We start from the raw sequence: 23,435 nt of genomic DNA, 5'->3' as shown, positions 1-23,435 counted from the left end.
TGCTCTCTGCTTAACACAGAAAGTCTAGATTAAATGCATCAGTATCTGAAGGACTTTTCCTTCCTGGTGACAAGTGGTAAAACTGTATGAGATTTTGGTTCCATCCAGGGCTACAATTCTATGACTAGATGAGTGCAAAACAAGAGATAGATCTGGAAAATCAGTAGCATAATTTCATACATGCGTTAAGTTCCTAGAACTTAGATGTTTCTAAGTTTCAGATTTGAGGATTTTGAGGATATATTTTTATATTACATGCCAATTAAAATGTTGAGTGGAGCAATATTTGGCAACATGTTATGTGAAGAAGAAATTGCTGCTACTTACAATTCAGCTTAATGTTTGTTTTATGTGTGTGTAATTAGTTAGGAAAACAAATTGGATGATACCTTCCCCTGCCATCCCCTCTGCCTCTCTTGCTCTTTCTCTCTCATTCTCTTTTTCACTTTCCCACTCTCTCATGAACACACACTTTGCTCGGTTTTCAAAGTTTCATTGTTTTCTACTCACTAAACAAATACTTATTTCAAAGACTTCAGACATACTGTGTACAAAATCTTATTTCTCTCAGCTCAAATAATTCAGCTCGAATTAAAATTCTATGCTATGTAATTCAGCCCAAATTTAAATTCTGATTCTGTAGCCATTGATAGAAAAGTCCCATGTTTGGTAGTAAACTGTATCTTCTTTTTCCTTAAGGGATAAAGTCAGTCTATCCATTTCTGTGCAGTCCAATATCTTGATGAACAGATACTTTTCTCAATGGTAGCTGTTAACTACCATTGCATGTATGGTATTTACATATATATATGGTAAACAGAATGCATGAATACAAGTGTTTCAAACTCAGATGAGCTATTTCAAAAGAAAAAAAGGAGGGGGTGGGAGGAAGAACCTTAAGGAATTTGCAAACCAGTATTTTATTAATGTGTTACAGCTGTGCAGAAATGTTTGACTGCAAATCAATAGAGATTGCATTCTTCTTTTCTAAGAGTGTTTCTCTTAAGATGTTCTCTGAAAATGTTTCTGAGCTTTAAAGTTCCTGAGAGGCATATTTGTACACAATGAATTCTAATATACTCATACAGGTAGGTTATGTCTACTCACACCTGCATTGCTAGATAAGGAACTCAGGACACTCAGTTCATGAAAGGCTCAGCTACAACAGAAAAAGTTCTCATGCTCCTTCCTTCATATATTAGGATAGAATATTTAATATGTCACACAGCATCTATGATGCTAATTATCACCTGGTCTCATTTACCATTCTTTCCCTATGCCCAGGAGACAGTGAAATTCCTTTTAAAAGCAAAATCAATCCCTACCTCAGAGGTTATGACGTTTGGGAAAACATCTCTAAACACAGAGATGATTGTCTTGATCAGCAAAATGTGCAAGTACAAAGACCATTGGTGTAGATTCTTGATATTCTGCATGAAACATATCTTAAGATGAGACCTGCTAGTTGGTACAGTATAAAATGCTGACTTTCAAAACCTATTCCTTTGCTTTTTCCTTGAAAGGAACTAAGAATTAATTGACGCAATCTTGTTAAAGGTCTGTCAGCAATTCTCTTATAAACTATTTAACATTTTATGCCCTGAATACCAATCACATTTGGTTATAAGCTGACATACAGAAGACTTTGGAAGAAACACTTACCTTGAAGTTACTTAAATTTAACTGTTTTGCAGAGGTGCCTAGCTTGTGGTCTAGAAAACAGTCCTTCTCTATCTAATATATGGAAATATTTCAGGTAAGTATTAATCAGTTCAGATTTGCTTTGCAAGGGCTAAACATAGGAGGAATAAGGCAATTCCCATTCCATTCTATTAATTAAGTCTTATTTTGAGATTTTGCCAATGGTTGCTAAAGCTTATGCAGTAGCAGAGCCAAGCATTTCTAAGACAGCAATCTTAAATACAGTTATTAAAGAATAAGAACCAAATTGGGCATTTTTTACCTTTCATTCAGGGTGGGTATGGGGGACGGCCCATACTGAGACCCTAGGATGGTAGTAGAAGAATGTAAACATATCCAGATCAGGGTCCCCACATCTGCCACCATGTCTATTGCAAATAGTGACTCATCTTCATTGAAGATTCCATTTAAGTAATGTCTAATCTTGCCCTAAGTCCTGTTGAACCTAATGTTAGGGGACAGAAAACTGATTTGAAATTGGAAGCAAGATTTTCTTGCACTCAGCATGCACAGGATTGCACTGAATACTGATCTTGAATACCTGAGTATTCCAGATCAGGGCTGAAACAGTATAAGACAGATATTCACATTTTAATTTGGAAGCAAATGCAAACTGTATTTAAAACAAAATTACCAGACCATAGAATGCTGGAATTAGAAGGGGCCATGAAGTCCATTGGGTCCAAGCCCCTGCTGTTGCAGGACACCAATATACACCATCCACTCAGATGGCTGCCCAGCTTGCTCTTGAACGTCTCTACTGTGGAAAGTCCATGACCTCTTTTGGCAACTGGTTCCACTCTTGTATTGCTCTGATAGTGAGGAAACATTTCCTGACATCTAGCCTGAATCTGGGTTGTTGCAACTTGACTAGATTATTCCGTGTCATGCACTCTGGTATCAGTAAGAAGAAATCTTGACCTTCCTCTTTGTGACAGCCTTAGAAGTACTTATAGAAGACTATCATGTCCCCCCTCAATCTTCTGTTCACAAGGCCAAGCAGGGGACAAGATCGCACCTACAAGTTCTTTAACAATCCTATTTTGCTTTGGGTGCAAATCACAATATAATTGAAAAACTGTTGGATTATCAGATTCTAAAAGAGGATCGAAGACATTACACTTGGAAAGAAAGGAAAGAATTGTACAGCAACTAGATCTCACATTAAGGACCAATCTATTCCTAGACAATAAGCAACTGCTTCTCAAAGCAGCTGAATCTGAGATCCAAAACACTTACTAGAGAGTGAGACCCACTGCATGCAGTGATTGGGTTAAGACTCTATGATACTCAAGAGCTGAGTCTACACTTAGTATCGGTGGCCATTGAACTGTGGGTTTTTCTTGAAATGTTGGGCTAGTGTGTTGTGTTAACCCAGCATCACTGACAAACCATGGCTTGTTAACCTCAAACAACCTATGAAGAGGACACATGGCTTTTTGCTGAGTTGTAAATTTTAAGTTTTCTTTCATGGATCGCAGCCCTGCCATGGTGAAGGGGCTTGCATAGTGCAATGAAGCTATGGGCTATGCCATGTAGGGGCACCTAAGACAGACTGGTGATAACAGAGAGCTCTGACAAAAGGTGATCCACTGGAGAAGGAAATGGCAACCCATGCCTGTATCCTTGCCATGAAAAGCCCATGGACAGTATCAACAGGCAAAGAGATAGGATGCTGGAAGATGAGTCATTCAGGTCAGAAGATGTCCAATGTGCTACTGGGGGAGAGCAGAAGGCTAGTGCTAGTAGTGTCAGAAAGAACAAATTGACTGGGTCAAAGCCAAAAGGTCACTCGGTTGGAGATGTTTCTGGTGGTGAAATGAAAGTCCAATCCTGTAAAGAACAATACTGTATAGGAACCTGGGATGTAAGATCTATGAATCAAGATAAGCTGGATGTGGTCAAACCTGAAATGACAAGACTGAACATCAACATCTTGGGAATCAGTGAACTAAAATGGACAGGAATGGGGGAATTTAACTTAAATGACCATCCGGGATACTATTGTGGGCAAGAACCCTTCAGAAGAAATCGAGTAGCCATCATAGTCATTAAAAGAGTAAGAAAAGCAGTACTGGGGTACAATCTCCAAAATGACACGATCGCAGTTCAAATCCAAGGCAAACCATTCAACATCACAGTGGTCCAAGTCTATGCCCCAACTACTGATGCTGAAGAGGCTGAAGTTGATCGGTTCTGTGAAGGTCTACAACACCTTCTAGAATTAACACCAAAAATGATGTCCTTATCATCATGGAGGATAGGAATGCTAAAGTAGGAAGTTAAAAGATAACCGGAATAATGGGCAAGTTTGATCTTGGAGTAAAAAAGAAGCAGGGCAAAGGCTGGCAGAGTTCTTCCAAGAAAACACGCTAGTCATAGCAAACACTATTTTCCATCAACCCAAGAGACGACTCTACACATGGACATCATCAGATGGTAAACACAGAAATCAGAATGATCATCTGCTCTGCAGCCAAAGATGGAATATACAGTGGAGGTGACAAATAGATTTAAGGAATTAGATCTGATAGACAGAGTGCCTGAAGAATTATGGATGGAGGATGGCAACCTTGTACAGAAGGTAGCAACTAAAATCATCCCAAAGAAAAAGAAATGCAAGAAAGCAAAAGCAAAAGCAAAATGTCTGTCTGAGGAAGCTTTAAAAATAGCTGAGGAAAGAAGGGAAGTGAAAGGCAAAGGAGAAAGGGAAAGATACACCCAATTGAACGCAGAATTCCAGAGAATAGCTAGAAGAGATAAGATTGTCTTCTTAAATGAACAGTGCAAAGAAGTAGAGGAAAACCACAGAATGGGAAAGACTAGAGATCTCTTCAAGAAAATTGGAGATATGAAGGGAACATTTCATGCAAATATGCATGATAAAGGACCAAAATGGCAGGGACCTAACAGAGGCAGAAGAGATTAACAAGTGGCGGCAAGATTACACAGAAGAACTATACAAGAAAGACCTTAAAGTCCCTGATAACCATGATGAGGAGGTCATTGACCTGGAGCCAGACATCCTGGAATGTGGAGTCAAATGGGTCTTAGGAAGTCTTAGTGATAAGAAACCTAGGGAGGAGACAGTATTCCAGCTGAGCTACTCAAATCCTAAAAGATGATCCAGTAAAAGTGCTACACTCAATATGCCAGCAAATTTGGAAAACTCAGCAGTGGTCACAGGATTGGAAAAGGTCAGTTTACATTCCAATCCCAAAGAAGGGCAATGCCAAAGAATGTTCAAACTACCGCACCATTGCACTCATTTCACATGCTAGAAAAGTTATGCTCAAAATCCTACAAGCTTAGGTTCCAGCAGCATGTTGTCCGAGAACTACCAGAAGTACAGGCAGAGTTTCGAAGAGGCAGAAGAACTAGAGATCAAATTACCAACATACACTGGATCATGGAGAAAGCTAGGGAGTTCCAGAAAAACATCTACTTCTGCTTCATTGACTATGCTAAAGCCTTTGATTGTGTGGATCACAACAAATTGAAGCAACAGTGAGAACTGGACATGGAACCACTGATTGGTTCAAAATTGAGAAAGGAGTTCGGCAAGGCTGTATACTGTCACCCTGCCTATTTAACTTATATGCAGAGCACATCATGAGAAAGGTTGGGCTCGATGAAGCACCAGTAGGAATTAAGATTGCTGGGAGAAATATCAACAACCTCAGATATTAATTAATTATTTTATTTATTTGGCATTTTTGTATGCCATCCCATTCGCATAAGCCTTGGGACAGCTTCCAACATTATAAATAAACAGTGATACAGACAAGAACATATAAAAACTGGATTCATCCTGGCTAGAAGATTTTAAAACCAATAAATAATATTAATGATTATTAAAATATTGTTTAAATAAAAAGTTCTTGGTCTGGCTCTGAAAAACAAATAACAGCGCCAGGCGGACCTCTGTGGGGAGCGCGTTCCATAAGTGGGGCACCACCACAGAGAAAGCCCTCCTCCGGATACTCACCCTCCTAATATCTTTCATGGAGGGTTCCCGGAGGAGGGCCTCTGCCTCCAATCTAAAGGGCTGGGAGGGCAAATATGGACATAGGCGTTCCTTTAGATATCTGAGTCCCAAGCCATTAAGAGATTTGTAGGTGATAACCAGCACCTTGAATTGGGCCCGGACTTCAATGGGGAGCCAGTGAAGCTGGTAGAGGACTGAGGCTATATGAAAATAATGCCCAGTCCCCGTCAGCAACCTGGCAGCTCTATTTTGCACCATCTGAAGTATCCAAACTGTCTTTAAGGGCAACCCTATGTAGAGCATGTTACAGAAATCCAATTGGGAAGTAACCAATGTATGTGTCTCTGTTGCCAGGCAATCGTTCTCCAGGTATGGATGCAGCTGATGGATCAGCTGAAGCTGAAGGAAAGCACTCCTCGCCACCGCAGTCACTTGAGCTTCCAAAGACAGCTCTGGGTCGAGGAGCACTCCCAAGCTGCAGCCCCTGTCCTTTAGAGGGAGTGCAACCCCATTCAGGACAAGGTCCAAGTCACCTACCCCGGAGCCCGAACCACCCACCAACAGGACCTCCATCTTGTCTGGATTGAACTTTAGTTTATTGGCCCTCATCCAGCCCATTACCTTGGCCAGGCACCAGTTCAGTACAGCCACTGCGTCACCTGGATTGGTAGAAAACGAGAGGTAGAGCTGGGTATCATCAGCATACTGATGATTCCACAGCCCACACCTCCTGATGACCTCTCCCAGCAGTTTCATGTAGATGTTAAATAGTAAGGGGGACAAAATGGAACCCTGTGGAACTCCATGGCATAGCTGCCATGGTGCAGAGCCATAGTCCTGCACCACCACCTTCTGGAATCGGCCACTGAGATAGGAGTGGAACCACTGTAAAGCAGTGCCTCCTACTCCCAATCCCGCTAGCCTATCCAGAAGGATACCATGGTCGATGGTATCAAATGCCACTGAGAGGTCCAGGAGGACCAACAGGGATGCACTCCCCCTGTCTCTCTCCCTGCACAGATCATCGTACAGGGCGACCAAGGCAGATTCAGTACCGTACCCGGGTCTGAAGCCAGACTGAAATGGGTCCAGATAATCAGTCTCATCCAAGAGTGCTTGGAATTGTCCCACCACCATCTGTTCTAACACCTTGCCCAGAAACGGGATGTTGGCCACTGGTCTATAATTGGCGGCCATCTCTGGATCCAAGGACACCTTCTTCAGGACTGGCCGGACTACCACGTCCTTTAGAGGGGCAGGTACCCGGCTGTCCCTCAGAGAGGCGTTGATGACCTGCAGAATCCAGGCCCCGATTCTGTGTTTGGCTTCGTTCAGTAGCCATGATGGGCAAGGGTCCAATGAATAGGTGGTGGGACGTACTTGTTCAAGCACCTTGTCCACATCCTCAGGCCGCAATAACTGAAACTCATCCAACAATGTCGGACCAGATGGCAACATGGGCACCTCCCCTGAGGACTCTGAATCGCTAGTAGAGTCCAGCTCATGACGAATCTGAGTGATTTTCTCCTTCAAATGCTTTGCAAAGTTGTCACAGCGGGCCATCAAGCATGGTACGGGATCTTTCTTAGGGCCTGGATGTTCCAGCCCCTGTACCACCTGAAAGAGCTCCGCTGGATGGCACTGTGAGGAGGCAATGGAAGTGGAGAAGAATTTCTTCTTCGCTGCCCTCACCACCACAGCATAGGCCCGATAGTGGGCTCTTAAGTGTGTTCAGTCAGATTCATCCCATGATTTCCTCCACCTACACGCTAGACGTCTCCCAACCCACTTCATCGCACATAGTTCAGGTGTATACTAGGGAGATGAATGGGCTCTGCCAGGTGGGAGAGGATGTTTAGGAGCGATCGTGTCAATAGGTCTGGTCATTCCCCATTCCAAAGTTCAACCAGAGCATCGACAGGAGCACCAGCCTTATCAACTGGAAACTCCCCCAGAGCCTTCAGGAATCCATCCAGATCCATCCGGCTCCGAGGGTGGACCAATACAATAGGGTCTGCACCCTTACAGAGGGAAAGGCCGCTCTCGAGTTCAAACTTCACGAGGAAGTGATCTGACCATGACAAGGGAGTCAGACTCAAATTCCTCACGCTCAGATCCCCCTCTTCCTGCCCCGTCAAGAAAACCAGGTCTAGTGTGTGTCCATGTTCATGGGTCGAGCCTATGACATGTTGAGACAGCCCCATGGCCTTCATGGAGGCCATGAAGTCCTGAGCCGCCCCAGTCAGACCAGACTCAGCATGGAGATTGAAGTCCCCCAGGACCTGCATCCCTGGGATCCGCAACATCAGGTCTGAGACGATCTCTGTCAGCTCAGGCAGGGAGTCTGTTGGGCAGAAGGGTGCACGGTACACCAACAGAATCCCCAGTCTGTCTCAGTCGCCCAACACCAGATAGAGGCACTCTCAAGAGAACAGAAAGCCCTGTGAGGGAGATGGAGACTCGGTAAATTAAAGCGACCCCCCTCCCCTTCCCTCCCCTCCCCTCCTGGCATGGACGGTGCTGGACCAGATACCCGGGTGGGAAAGTTGAGAGAGGGAAACATCCCCACTCTCTCCCGCACAGGTCTCTGTTATGCAAGCCAGGTTGGCCCCCTCGTCCACAATTAGGTCGTGGATGAGGGATGTTTTGTTGTGGACCGACCTGGCATTAAGCAACAGCACTGCCAGGCCTGAAGGGAGGTTGATAAGCCTACCCAGAACCCTCTGGCTGGGGGAATAACCAGAAGGGGGAACAGGTGTCAACCATCTGTCCCTCCTTCTTCTATGCTGACTCCCAACATTAAACCCCCAACGCCATAACGACAATTGCCCAAGACCACCCCATTGGTAGCGCTCATGCGTCCCCCAGGTAAACTCATGGCAGTGGCCAAGACTGGATCCATTAAAAATCTAAGCTAAAATACAAATTAAAAATACAATAAAACACTAAAAAACCCCACCAACCACCCAATACAAAACTCCATCAGACAAAGTCTTTGGCCAGCCCAGCCCCTGTACAGCCCTGAACAGTCCCAAATGGCGAGGACACACTTAGGCTGTCGCCCTTTGGACACCGGCCTGAGGCCGCCGGCCCCAGCCACGTCCAACGAGTTATGCCGATGGCTCGTCCCCGTCCCCAGTCCAGCGCAGCTGCCACCCATGCCGGCAGGGGATGGGGGCAAGGGCGGCCACGGAGAAACTCACTGGCAAAATGGTGGTGGTGGGTGATGGCAGGTCTGCAGTCCGGCTGCGGAGTGCCCGGTCCCGGTCCCTCTGTGGCTGCCGTCCATCTGGCAGTCGGTGGCGTCAGCAGTGCCTTGGGTCCAGAGAGATCGGCCTTGCGGTGTGCGGGCAGCGGCAGTGACAGCAGGTGGTACGTGGGGGGAGACCCAGTCGCAGATATGCAGATGATGCCACTCTAACGGCAGAAAGTGAAGAGGAACTAAAGAACCTCTTGATGCGGGTGAAAGAGGAGAGCACAAAAGTTGGTTTGACACACAACATTAAGAAAACTAAGACCATTGCTTCCAGTCCTATCACTTCCTGGCATATAGGAAGAAATGGAGGTAGTGACAGATTTTATTTTCTTGGGTTCAAAATGATAGTCAGGAAGCAATATTTTCTCCATGATTACCTTTGTACTCCCACCCAGTTTTCTATTCTCTCTTCACCAATAATTTGCCATTCCATGGCCACTGAGAAGGCCTTACTGGACTGTATTTGGCCTTTTTCTCAGGGTTTATTTTGCTTCAATATCCAGGTTATAGGCATTCCAAGGAAATATGGGCACTGTTAGAAGCAGTATTGGAATATATGGAAATTTTGAATGTGTACATTATGAGATTAGATTTTGTTCTTTCAGCTAAATGTATTGTATCCATCCAGCCCCCTGCCCACCCTTCTTATCCTGCAGATGGGAATGAGTATGAATTTGGTTATGAATGTTTTGTCCTTCTCAGCTTTGATTAGGGAATAAGTATTATTTAGCAAAAAGTGATACAATGCTGATCCTTCAACAAAGGCTTTCTACAGTAAGAGGAGCTGTACAATTTTCTAGCTGCTATGTAACAGAAGGGCTTTTGTGTGAGGCCATATAAGCATCAAAATGGCAAGTGCCTTTACTTCAGGCAGTTTGATGTGAGCAGCCTAAGGCCCACAGTGCAGACTTCTAGATGTCAAAGGAAGAGATGGTTAGCTTGATTGGGGGTTTCTGTGCTTTATTAAACAATTTGGCTGTCTTGTTCTCTTGTTATGTAATTGCCCCCTCCTTTCCTTTCCTTTTACTTTCTTTTTTTCCTGCAGAGTAGTGAAACTGATCTCATTGCTTTCATTGAAGGAAAGAATAAGGCTTTTGATTATAGCTAGTGTTTTACAGTCATTGATCCATGCGAACAGAAAACTTTAAATCAGTGGGGGGAGATGGTAACAAGTGAAGTAAAATCAGTAAACAGGCAGTCTCTTGTTGCTAGTTCAGCTTGAATGCGCTTAAGTATAATGACTAGATTCACTGTGTGTTAGAACTACAGGAAAGAAAGTGAGTTACTCCCAAAGAGAAGATGGGTTATGTAGATGTTAATTCTGAAACTTGCTTTTAGAATAGTTGGCTTTGGAATGATGTTATACAGCAGTAGATTTTCAAACTTTTTGCATATACTCTTTGTAAGGAATTGTCTGCTGCAAAGGCCAGGTATATTACAAAAAGATTCTAAGTAATGCTCTATATCAGAGGTCATGAACCTTAGGCCCAGAAGATAAATCTGACCCTCCTGAGATTCCAATCCAGCCCACTGAGTTTCCTCAAGGGCCACAACCTTTTCTTCACCCATTGATAATTTTGTTGTTTCCTGGCCTTTGTGCAGCTTTCCTCTACCTTTCCCACCTTCTAAAAGCTGAAATGTCCCTTGCAAGGGTTGCTTACTGCCCACATTAAAGTACGTGGACATTTGTAGTATTTTGACAAAGTTCTTTTTACTGCAGATAAGTATTTTTTACTGTAGATCTACAGGGGTCATACTAGATGGCCCGGGAGGTCCCTTCTGACTCACTCTCTTTCTATGTTTCTATGTAAAGGGAGGAATCTGATATGACATTTTCTTAATTCAGCCCCTCATATTGCATTCCATCAACCCTGCCCTACTAGCAGCTTGATGCAACAGGAGTTAACACAGAACATAGATTTGTTTTTTAAATGGGTATATGCATATATATATATATATATATATATATATATATATATATATATATATGAAAAGCCAGGCTTCTGCTCCTCAATTTATCCAAATTGCATATTTATGCAAATTTATTCAATTCCCATACATTGCTCAAACTTACACAAAAAAGTCCTAAATTCAAAAGTAGCCAAGGTGGAATGTGTACAAAGCGACAGGAAGAGACTCTCATGTTTCTTATATTAAATACTATAACAATCAAAACACAAAAATGACTCAAACCTAATTCATACAAATTATACCTCTCCTAAGAAAGCCACTCCTGGATCCAGGGATACTTGCCAACTACTGACTGGTAGTGAACCTTCCCTTTTTGAGCAAGGTGTTGGAGTGGGTGGTGGCCTGGCAGCTCTAGGAACTCTTGGAGGAAGCTAATTATCTGGGCCCATTTCAGTCAGGTTTCAGGCTGAGTCTCAGGATGGAGACTGCCCTGTACAACTACCTTTGCTGGGAGAAGGAGTGCAACAGGGGGAGTGCATCTCTACTTATTCTTCTAGACTGCTCAGAGGCTTTCATCACCATTGACCATGGTGTCCTTCTGGACAGGTTGGCTAGATTAGGAGTCAGAGGCACTGCTTTGGATTGGTTCTGCTCCTTCTTGAATAACCATGTCCAGAAGGTTATTCTGGTGCTGGGAGATAGTTGCTCTGCCCCATGGTGATCATACCATGGGGTTCTGTAGAGTTCTATACTATATCTCATACTTTTCAACATCTACATGAAACTGCTGGGAAAGGTCATCCAGATGGCTAGACTGAGGGGGTCAGCAAAACACTGCTGACACTCAGCTCTATCTCTCACTTTTATTGAATCCAGGTGAGGTGGTCTCCAGGTTGACCCGGTGTCTGGGTTCAATAATGGATTGGGTGAGGGCCAATAAACTGACACTCAATGCAGACAAGATGGAAGTGCTGTTGGTTGACAATCTGTCTGATAGGTTGGGTGGGCATTGCCATGTCTTTGATGGGGTTGTGCTTCCCCTAAAGGACAGGGTCTGCAGCTTGGGGTATTTCTGGACCCAAAATTATCATTGGAGTTCCAGGTGGGCTCAGTGGCCAGGAGTGCTTTTTTTCAGCTGTGACACATACAACAACTACATCCAGATAGACAGAGCCTGACCATGGTTATTCATGTGCTAGTAACATCCTGACTAGATTACTGTAACATCCTTTAGGAAGGGCTGCCATTGCTGACAAGACTTCAACTGGTCCAGAGCAGGGCTGCACATTTGCTGACAAATATCACTTCTTGAGTCCATATAACACCTATTTTATATAAAATACAGTAGCTGCCAGTCGAAGTCCAGGGTCAGTTTAAAGTGCTTATTTTAACATATAAAGCCCTAAATGGCTTGGGACCTGATTATTTGAAGGACCCTCTTTTCCCATATATACCTATCCACTCATTGATATCCAGGTATGAGGTCCTTCTCAAAGAACTGTCCTTAAAGGAATTGATGAATGAATAGAAGATGGTGAATAGAAGAAGGGTCTGCTTGGTGGCTGCCCTCCACCTGTGAAATGGTCTTCCTACATAGGTCCACTAGGTGCTGCCACTATTTTCATTTTGGTGCCAGGAGAAATGCCTTTTCTCAGGCATTTTGAAACTGATTTTAACAACTAGTTGTTTTAAGGTCTCTTGCACTACCAGCAGTTGGGTTTTTCTTTTAATTACTAGAAATTGTAATGGTCTGCCTTGTATTGCTGCTCACCACTTAAACAGCCCTGTTGGGTTATTCAGCAGCCTATAAATAAATAAATAAATACTAAAGGAAAAGGTAAAGGTTTCCCCATAACATTAAAGTCCAGTCATGTCTGACTCTTCAGCAGCCTATAAATAAATAAATAAATAAATAAATACTAAAGGTAATGGTTTCCCCACAACATTAAAGTCCAGTCATGTCTGACTTTTGGGGGTGGTGCTCATCTCGATTTCCTAGCCGAGGGAGCCACAGGCAGTTTCCATGGTCAGCATGACTAAACACTGAAGTGCACGGAACGCTGTTACCTTCCCACCAAAGTGGTACCTTTCTATCAGAACCTTTATCTGATAAAGTACCTTTATTTACTTGCATTTCTGTGTTTTTGAACTGCATGGTTGGCAGGAGCTGGGACAGAGCACAGGAGCTCACCCTGTCTGTGGATTCGAACTGTCGACCTTTCGATCAAGCAGCCCAGCTGCTCAGGGGTTTAACCCACTGCACCACCACATCCCTCTAAAAATAAATACTACTTTATTGCAAATTTGCACAAATGGGCCAAAGAATTTTGTGCAGGATTCAGACCACTTTTGGACACCAGGTTGAAATTACTTTCAAGCTCAATTGAAGTAATCTTTCTAGGGTTACACATTCTTTGATGCTGCTGGAATAGACCTGCCAATAAGCCTCTCTGAAATTTAAGGTGGCTCACAATCCAAAGCAGAGTTAATATCCCTGCTTTATCATGCACAGTCCAGGTCTGTGGGTCTCCGTATTATCCTGTGTAAACTGACAGTGCACCTTAGAACATTTGTGTCACATCAGTGTGATTGCATCTTGTACAAGAACAGATACAATTTTCCACCATTATGCTTCCTTGGATGTAGAGGTCTCTTATGCAATGTCAACAGTCCCTAAGGTTCCCAGATTCAGGTTTGAAAAAAGGGATGGTTTTATTGATAAAAAGCCATTCTTACGGCATAGAGTTCTGAAATTTTCAACCACAGTAAAATGAAGAGGAACTTTATGAAGAGGATTCCTGCCTCACAGCAATAGCTACATGGATGTTAAATCATCAGAGCCATCTGCTCACTGTACCCACTACCAGTGACTGGTGTTGTGTGAACAATTTATTAACAGGGTTTGTTTGCTTGCTTTTTCTCTATATTTTCTGTCATTTTCATTAAAGTTTGTATGTATATATGGGTTGGGTACTTAAGATCTGTGTCTTTGAGTCAGGATAGTATGACTGTCATTAAATTACCTCCTTCCCAAAAGTGTTTGCATCTAAATAGAAGACAGACTAATATTAAGTGGGTAAAAAGAAAGTCATTTCTGTGGGTAATACAATCAAGGGGTTGATAACCAACTCAGTGAGCAGTTGACTTGAGAAACTCAGGCGCATGACTTGGAGTTAGAAAATGGTAGAAAAAGTACTCTAGTTAAAATTGTAAAAGGAGGAATTGACCCATGAAACACATGTCCTCTATTGAATCAAATCACTGACCCATCAAGTACAGCATTATTTGTCTCAGTCCTGCTCCCCAAGATGTTTTAAAATGAAAATGGGACAGGGTGAATCTGGGACCAGCACTCTCCCAATAAAAAAATGGGATGCCACTCTGAAACTGTTTGATGGTTTTATTGAAATAAAATTGATTATCAATAATAAGTATAAACATAATTTCTGAGGCTCTGCCTTAGAAGGTTGACTGGAAGTTTCTTATAATTTGCTTACTCAAAACAAAGCTAAAATGTAGCCAACAGTATTCATCAAGATATTAAATAAGCTTTGAGATGGCAGATCTGTTTAAGGTTTTGAACTTAGGATTTAAATCTCAGAAAAAGTTGTGGAATAGTAAGAAAAGTCGGAAATGTAGCATTGGGATACATCAGAATTCTGCAGGTTGTGCTTTACTAGCTTTCAAACCACTGCAAAACTAAGATCTAAGATATGTCAAGAAAAATCAACTGCACAACCATTTCCATTTGTTCCTTAAGGGAACCCATCATTAGCATACCTTAAGAAAATATGTTATGCTTGCACAGTAATTATAAAGGCATGACCTTGCACAGAAATGCACACTGGGCTATCCTCAGATAACATTGTATAAAAGGAAATCAACCTCAAAAAATAATGTTAGAAGTGTTCCTTTTGATGTTTATCAGAATTTAGTTTGAAAACAAAATGCCTAAAAAATAATTGAACATTTCCCCAGTAGCATATTACTGCTTGCAAAAAGAGTAAATGAGCTTAAATAGGAAACGGCTACTTTTATTTTTGTATTTTATCTATTTGAAGGGGGTGTTTTAGCCGTAGGAAGCAGAGAGACCTTGTTAAACCTCAGATCTATTTAAAAAGAAAAAGAAAATCCTGTCAGAGAGAAAAGAAAGTTCTTTCTTTTACTACTGACAGCAGGATGCCCTGAAAGTTCAGGCAACTTTTTTTTTTTCTTTTTGGGTACTATGGTATTTCAAAAGCAAAGCCATGTGACAGAGCAAATTTCCTCCTGAAAAATAAAAGGACTATTATAAAACTACTAAAGATAGTATTAACAGGCTATACAGTATTAATTACAACTATTTCAGTTTAGAATATATGCCTCTGAGAAATGCTCTGTAGATTATTTTAATTATTGTGCAAAAGATCCTAGCATCTTTATGTGTACGATGAAGATGAGCAGGCACATAGACCTGGCAAACATGGGCAATTTAACAGTACGTGTGTTTATGACTGGTTGACTGCAGTATACTGGGACAACGTCTCTGTGTGAATGTCAATTGCATCAAACCCCACAGGCTAAATTTCATGTCACCTTATTTTGCCATAAATGCAATGCCTTGCAAGTGAACCAGTTCACATATTAAAAGCTGATAAAAATGTGTTCTCACCATTCCAAGTCTGCCAGCTCCAATCCTCCCCCAGTATGTTGAAGGGTAACTAGAATTGTGACCACATATCCCATCCTTGCATATGTGTCCTGTGATATTTTTTTTCTTGTCATTCAAGTGATAATTGGATGTGGAAGCACTTTCACAAGAGACCAATTAGTCTTAATACTCAATTGAGAATGAAGTGTGTGTGTTGAGGGTTGAAATGTGAAGGCAGGGGGAAGCCTTTTGTCATGCAGGCACTTGTGAATCTACTTCCTGCATTGTTCGGATGTCCAAAGCCTTTGCTGCCATTCTCAGACTGGAAGCATTTGAGACATTTCTATAAAAAGTGTAGGGGGATGTATCCCCTTTGAATGCTGCAAAGGGCAAATAGTGTTGCCAGCCCCACTCCCCAGTTTCAATGATGGCAACAGTTTGCAGTGAACAACCTGCTGATGTGCTATGCATGTTACTGTAACTGTCCTGTAAGGGCAGCTTTTGAAGGAAAACCGGGAGAGAAAAAGCTACTTTGTTTTCGTGCCAGGAAATCATTCTTGACTCTTCTTGTCATAACATTAGATATATGCCAAAGATAAGTAGACAGAGTCTTTTTTTGCTGCATACTCTTTAAAGAAAGGAAAGGAAAGGAGAAGAGGTTTGACTGGTAGTCATTTGCAATTTGCAATATTCAAGGGACTGCAAACATGAAGTATGCCAGACTAAATCTAAATCCTTCGAGTTTTCAGTCTAAACAGATCCACAGTGTAGTAATTGTCAAGTTGTGAGAGACCATCACTCTCTGCAGTGCTCAAGTTCCATCCAGTGTAAACATGGGACTAAAACCCTTTTAAGTTGGTGTCTTGACTTCAGTTTTATGAAGGGAAAGGGCTACTGTTGGAAGCAGAATGAAAAAGAAAGATCATGGGACCACCCATGTGAAATAGTGCCATTCCTTTATGCTAACAAGGACTAGATATCTCTCCTCATGAATATTCCACATAATTGTACTTGTAGCAAATGCAACTGAGAGTACCCTTTTGGGAAATCTCAGTGCTGCAGGTTTTGAGATGCCAGTTACTATTAGAAATATAGAAAAAGTGCACTTCTGTTCATAAATCAGGAGAATATGTGCCATTCTCAATCCAGAATGCATGCTAGAGTATTTTTCTTGAGAAATGTTTATAACTTCTTGAATTTGTAATTGTGTTTGAGTAATGCATGTTTTGTTTTGACACTTTGAAATTCACATTTTCAAAAATACAGTTGTTTGAACCTTATTCAGTAGGGGGAAATGCATAAATATGCACAGAATTGCATACTTTGCCCATTCCAAAAGCATGGAGATGATCCACCAGGTAGGAGCTAAGCAAGTGTAATGTGTTTCCTCTGACTCCCAACCTGGCTGGCTGCTTCAGAAGATGCCCTGGTTGATAGCATTGAAAGCTGCTGAGAGGTTCAGGAGAATCAAGATGGTTGCACTCCCCCCATCTCTCTCCCAGGTAAGGTCATCCCACAGGGCGACCAAGGCAGTCTCAGTCCCAAAACCAGGCCTGAAACCCAATTGAAATGGATCAAAATAATCTGTTTCCTCCAAGAGAGCTTGAAATTTGCTGGTCACCCCTTACTCAATCATCTCGTCCGGGTAGGGAACATTGGCTATTCATCTATAATTATTCATGTCACCTGGGTCAAGACTTTGTTGCTGTTGCTGTTAGGAGCAGTGTAACCATGGCCGTTTTCAATGTGGCAGGCACCACTCCCTCATGCAAGGAGGCATTTATAGCCTCCAGATCTCCTCCCTAGTGTCAGGTCCAAGGTGTGGCAGTAGGTTAAACTTGTGAACACCAGGACCCAGAGACCTTAACCCAAAGTAACAACCAATGTCCAATCAGAATTCCAAGCTGAAAATAGGTAAGCATGGACCAGGAGTCATGAGCAAGAGAGTTCACACAAAGAGGAACAGGTGCAGAAGTAGTTGTAAGGCCCAGGAGTAGGAACAAGAGTGACTGCAACAGGGCTGGCTCTGAGCACAAGGATTCAACTAGCAACAGGGAGCACTACCTCAAGTCACGAAACTTTCCTTGTTGAGGCAGCTTCTGGAGGGAAGAGTTAGTGCTAATATAGCCATTCCCCCAGGGCTCTCAGGTGCCACTCGTAAGGGCCCTGCTAGCTTCACTAGGCTGTGGGTCCAGTCCTGATACTACCAGGGCCATTGTTCTGGCCTTTGGGCAGCAGAGGGAGTCCTGAAACTGCTTCAAACAGGTTCTTTTTATGCAAACTCATCACACTCAGCTGCAGAGGCTTCAACGGGTTCATTTTGAGGGTAGGATGTAAAAGGCCCCAAACCACCCGGAAAAGCTCTGTTGGTCAACATTCCAAGGATGCCATACAGGCAGTGTAAAAATGATTTTTGTTTGCTTTGATACCCACAGAATAGGCTTAATAATGAGCTCTAAACTGGGTTCAGTTGGATTCATCCCAAGTTTTCTGTCACTTGAGCTCTAGTCCTTTTCCAGCTTGCTTCCTTGCCCCCAGCTCCATCATATACCAAGGAGCTGGGCAAGCTTTGCAAGGAAGGAGAGGATGCTTGGGAGCAATTGTGTTGACTGGTCAGGTCAGCATATTTCACAGGGCAACTTGGACTTCAACAGGAGTGCCAACTATGTCAGCCGGATACTCCCGCAGAGCTTTCAGGAACCCACCTGGATCCGTTGATCTGCAGGGTAGGATCAACCTTACAAGTCCCCCAACCCTGCAGAAGGGAAAAGGGACTGAGAATTCAAAACTCAAGAGGAAATGATCTGACCATGACAAAGGGGTTAAAGAGAGCCCCCTGACCACCAGATCACCATCTTCCTACCCAGTAGAGAAAACCAGATCCAGAGTTGTGTCCCTTTTCATGTGTTTGGATGGCAACATGCTGAGACAGCCCCATGGCTGTCATGGCCACTGTGAAGTCCTGAGCTGCCCCAGACTGGATTGCCTCAACACAGAAGTTGAGATCTCCCAGGTCCACAACACAAGGCCAGAGACAACCTCTGTCAGCTCAAGGAGAGAGACTGCTGAACAGCAGGGGGACGGGGGGTAACATCAGCAGAATCCCAACTCTGTCTAGGTTGCCCAATGCAAAGTATAAGCACTCAAGATCTAGACTTGAATGGACAGGAAGCCTAATGAGGGAGATGGAACTCCTATGAATTATAGCCACTCCTCCTCCTCATCCCCTTAAGGTGATATTGGCACTGGACCAAGTACCCAGAGGGACAAAGCTGGGAGAGGACAATCCTGTCCTCCTCACCTCAGTAATGCATGCCAGGTCAGCACTTTCATCCGCAGGAACAACATGGATGAGACAGATCTTGTAATGTACCAACCTGACATTCAACAACAGCATCACCAGGCCAGAGGGCAGACTGACATGATTACCACATATTCTCAGGTTGGAGGAAAGAACAGGATGGGGGACAGCAACCAAACATCTGTTCCCTCTTTTCCTTTGATTCCCAATCAATCCTCCATCACTGTATCTCCCCTGCCCATGATTACTGGAACTGGGGCACCCCTGCAGTCTTCCATAACCTAGTATCTAATGGCATAAACTAATCACTGGGACACTGAAACACACATATAGACACACTCACAACCACACAGGAACAACAACAAGAAGGATTCACCAAACCAATCTAATTACTGCCAGTAAAGTCTACCTTCGCCCTCAATCCAACCGCCCACTTTATCCACCATACCAACCTTCGCATAGCTTCAACAAAATCCAACACCAACGATAGGCCACTATGCCAACGATAACCTTCACATTTCTCCAACAAGTTTCAAAACACTCCACCCCCCCTACACATACAGACACAAACCCAGAAGTAAGGTGAGGCAAGGCAAAACAGGGACCTACCCCACAGTTCACCCATGGATACTAATGAGCATTGCCCTTAGAGGGCTGCCCAAGGACAAGGCATGCTGGTCCAAATGGCTGTGGGTGGACACATCGTGGCTTGTGGAGCCCACCCGTTCCTCCTAACTAGCCCTGTGCTGCACCTGCTCCTTTTCCGTTGCATGGTCTGCTGCCAGCATGGCCAGCTCTACCACAGCTGGCCTGGGTGAGGCATGATGGAGGCAGGTACACACATGAGTGGACGCATGGGGGCTCTGCCAGCAGTGCACGGGAATCTGAGGCAGCCACGGGGTGCTAAGACTACAGCAGTGGCAGCCTCCAGTTCCAGGCAGATGGGCAGAAAAGGGGTGGAGGGCTTGTAAAGGGATGCTGGCCTTAATGGCCACAGGTGGGCATATCATTGAAATCACTTCATACCTGAAAACACAGCATCATCACCCACTTGGAATGTGTGATAGAGTCAGGCAAGGTAACATCTGGATAAATTTTTTTCAATGGTCTTTCAACAAGAAATATAGTTTGATGACTTGTTCCTGTGTACATAACCCTCTAGCTACCAAAGATGCATCACTTCAGTCCATTGGTTTGGGGAGCACATATTTAGCTTTCCAGCAGTTGTCAGGTGGCACATTGATCACTTGCTGTTGCAATGTTCATGCACAAGTGAAAGGAAGCAATCTGCGGTCATTTTCCTACGCAAGGGAAGATTGATGATATTTATTTTCATGGACATGCACATAGTAGGCATGTCATGAACAGAGCTGACTGGAGCTGAGGGTCAGACTAGATGGCCCAGAAGACCCCTTCTGTTTCTATATTTCTATGTTTCCATTACATCTTTTAACTGATCATTTATCCAAAAAGGCTTCCTACTTCCCAAAACAGGTTGTAATAGTAGTAGTAGTTATTATCATTAATTACCTTTGTTATTGCTAAAAGCCATCAAGGCATGCATAACAATTTAAAACAATAACAACGCCATAAAGAGAACATCATCATCATGTTTATATTCCCTAATATCTGAAGCTTCCTGGGCAGTTTACAGCAGCACATAAAATGGAATAAAATGGAACATAAAATACAGATAGTAATAAAACACCCCAAAAGGAGGGGGGATACTATCAAAATCTTAAAGCCAAATTTAAAATCATATTTAAACAACTACAGTAGTTACCAGACATTAAAACAGCAAGACATGTTAAGCAGCTGGCAAAACACTCCAATGAGCTATTTAGAGTTGACAAAATATTTTGTCAAAGAGAATTGATGCTTAGAGGACAGCAGAATTGGCACAAAGCAGGTCTTGGTAAGAAGCAAGTCCATAACTGGGAAACTCTCTCTTAAAATGTCCTCCTTGTTACTGCTGTCTCCCTTTAAGGTCACAGGTGGCAGCAGGACCAAATCTTGATCATAGTAGCATGGTAAAATATTTGCTTATTATATAGGCTGTTTTATTTAAGTGTCTTCATATCTTTCTGAAAGTCAAGAGAGTGGGGGCTAATTATCGTTCTTGACAGAGTATATTCTACACTTCGAAAGTAACACAGGAAAAAGCCCTTTTGACTTTGTCAAATGGACAGGCTCATGGATCACTGCCTTGTCGTGGCAAAGGGGCTTGCGTAGCTCAATGAAGCTATGAGCCATGCCGTGCAGGGTCACGCAAGACGGACAGGTCATAGCAGAGAGTGCTGACAAAACGTGATCCACTGGAGAAGGAAATGGCAACCCACTCCAGTATCTTTGCCATGAAAACCCCATGGACAGTACCAAAAGGCAAAAAGATATGACGCCGGAAGATGAGCCCCTCAGGTCGGAAGTTGTCCAATATGCTACTGGGGAAGAGCAGAGGGCTAGTACTAGTAGCACCAGAAAGAATGAAGCGACCAGGTCAAAGCCGAAAGGACACTCAGTTGCAGATGTATCTGGTGGTGAAAGGAGAGTCCGTTGCTGCAAAGATCTATACTCCATAGGAACCTGCAATGTAAGATCCATGAATCAAGGCAAGCTGGATGTGGTCAAACAGTAAATGAAAAGACTGAACATCTACATCTTAGGAATCAGTGAACTAAAATGGACATCGAGTAGCCCTCACAGTTAATAAAAGAGTAGGAAAAGCAGTACTGGGATACAATCTCCAAAATGACAGACCGATCTCAGTTCGAATCCAAGGAAAACCATTCAACATCACAGTAGTCCAAGTCTATGCCCCAACCACTGGTGCTGAAGAGGCTGAAGTTGACCGGTTCTATGAAGGCCTACAACACCTTCTAGAATTAACACCCAAAAATGATGTCCTTATCATCATGGGGGATTGGAATGCTAAAGTAGGAAGCCAAAAGATAACCGGAATAACAGGCAAGTTTGGCCTTGGAGTACAAAATGAAGCAGGGCACAGGCTGGTAGAATTTTGTCAAGAGAATACGATGGTCATAGCAAACACTCTTTTCCAACAACCCAAGAGACGACTCTACACATGGACATCACCAGACAGTCAACATAGAAATCAGACTGACTATGTGCTCTGCAGCCAAAGATGGAGAAGATCTATGCAGTCAGTAAAAGCTAGACCAGGAGCTGACTGTGGCTCAGATCATGAACTTCTTGTCACAAAATCTAGGCTTAAATTGAAGAAAGTAGGGAAAAGCACTAGGCCACTCAGGTATGACCTAAATCATATCCCTGATGAATATGCAGTGGAGGTGACAAATAGATTTAAGAAATTAGATCTGATAGAGAGTGCCTGAAGAACTATGGACAGAGGTTCGCAACATTGTACAAGAGGTAGCAACCAAAACCATCCCAATGAAAAAGAAATGCAAGAAAGCAAAGTGGCTGTCTGAGGAAGCTTTACAAATAGCTGAGGAAAGAAGGGAAACAAAAGGCAAGGGAGAAAGAGAAAGATACACCCAATTGAATGCAGAATTCCAGAGAATAGCTAGAAGAGATAAGAATGTCTTCTTAAATGAACAGAGCAAAGAAATAGAAGAAAACAATAGAATAGGGAGGACCAGAGATCTCTTCAAGAAAATTGGAGATATGAAGGGAACATTTCATGCAAAGATGGTATGATAAAGGACCAAAATGGCAGGGACCTAACAGAGGCAGGAGATTAAAAAGAGGTGGCAAGATTACACAGAAGAACTATACAAGAAAGAGCTTAACATCCCTGATAACCACGATGGGGTGGTCACTGACCTCAAGCCAGACATCCTGGAATGTGAAGTCAAATGGGCCTTAGGAAGTTTGAGCAACAAAAAAGCTAGTGGAGGTGACAGTGTTCCAGCTGAGCTATTCAAAATCTTAAAAGAGGATGCAGTAAAAGTGCTATACTCAATATGCCAGCAAATTTGAAAACTCAACAGTGGTCACAGGATTGGAAAAGGTCAGTTTACATTCCAATCCCAAAGAAGGGCAATGTCAAAGAATGTTCAAACTACTGCGCCATTGTACTCAGTTCACATGCTGGAAAAGTGATGCTCAAAATCCTACAAGCAAGGCTCCAGCAGTATGTGGACTGAGAACTACCAGAATACAGGCAGGGTTTCGAAGAAGGAGTGGAACTAGAGATCAAATTGCCAACATTGGCTGGATCATGGAGAAAGCTAGGGAGTTCCAGAAAAACATCTACTTCTGCTTCATTGACTATGCTAAAGCTTTTGATTGTGTGGATCACAACAAATTGTGGCAAGTTCTTAAAGAGATGGGAGTACCAGACCATCTTATTTGTCTCTTGAGAAACATGTATGTGGGTCAAGAAGCAACAGTGAGAACTGGACACGGAACCACTGATTGGTTCAGCATTGAGAAAGTAGTTTGGCAAGGCTGTATACTGTCTCCCTGCCTATTTAACTTATATGGGGATTACATCATGAGAAAGGGGGGATAGATGAATCAGAAGTTGGAATTAAGATTGCCAGGAGAAATATCAACAACCTCAGATATGCAGATGATACCACTCTCATGGCAGAAAGTGAAGAGGAACTAAACAGCCTCTTGATGCAAGTAAAGGAAGAGAGTGCAAATGTTGGCTTGAAACTCA

The 23,435-nt window shown here is 43.1% G+C and overlaps 1 long non-coding RNA gene across 1 annotated transcript; it reads left to right on the top strand.

The window, feature by feature from the left end:
- The first annotated feature begins 3,232 nt into the window (after window positions 1-3,232).
- Window positions 3,233-22,438, top strand: LOC123033670. Its single transcript, XR_006416624.1, has 3 exons — window positions 3,233-3,474; window positions 21,284-21,321; window positions 22,408-22,438. It is a non-coding gene; the product is annotated as an uncharacterized LOC123033670 (long non-coding RNA).
- The last annotated feature ends 997 nt before the right edge of the window (window positions 22,439-23,435 follow it).

This window comes from Varanus komodoensis, unplaced genomic scaffold (genome assembly GCF_004798865.1).
Source record: "Varanus komodoensis strain SLA01 unplaced genomic scaffold, ASM479886v1 scaffold65, whole genome shotgun sequence".
NCBI lineage: Eukaryota > Metazoa > Chordata > Lepidosauria > Squamata > Varanidae > Varanus > Varanus komodoensis.
Note: the sequence above shows the minus strand (reverse complement) of the source record. Positions and strands in the feature narration are given on the sequence as shown.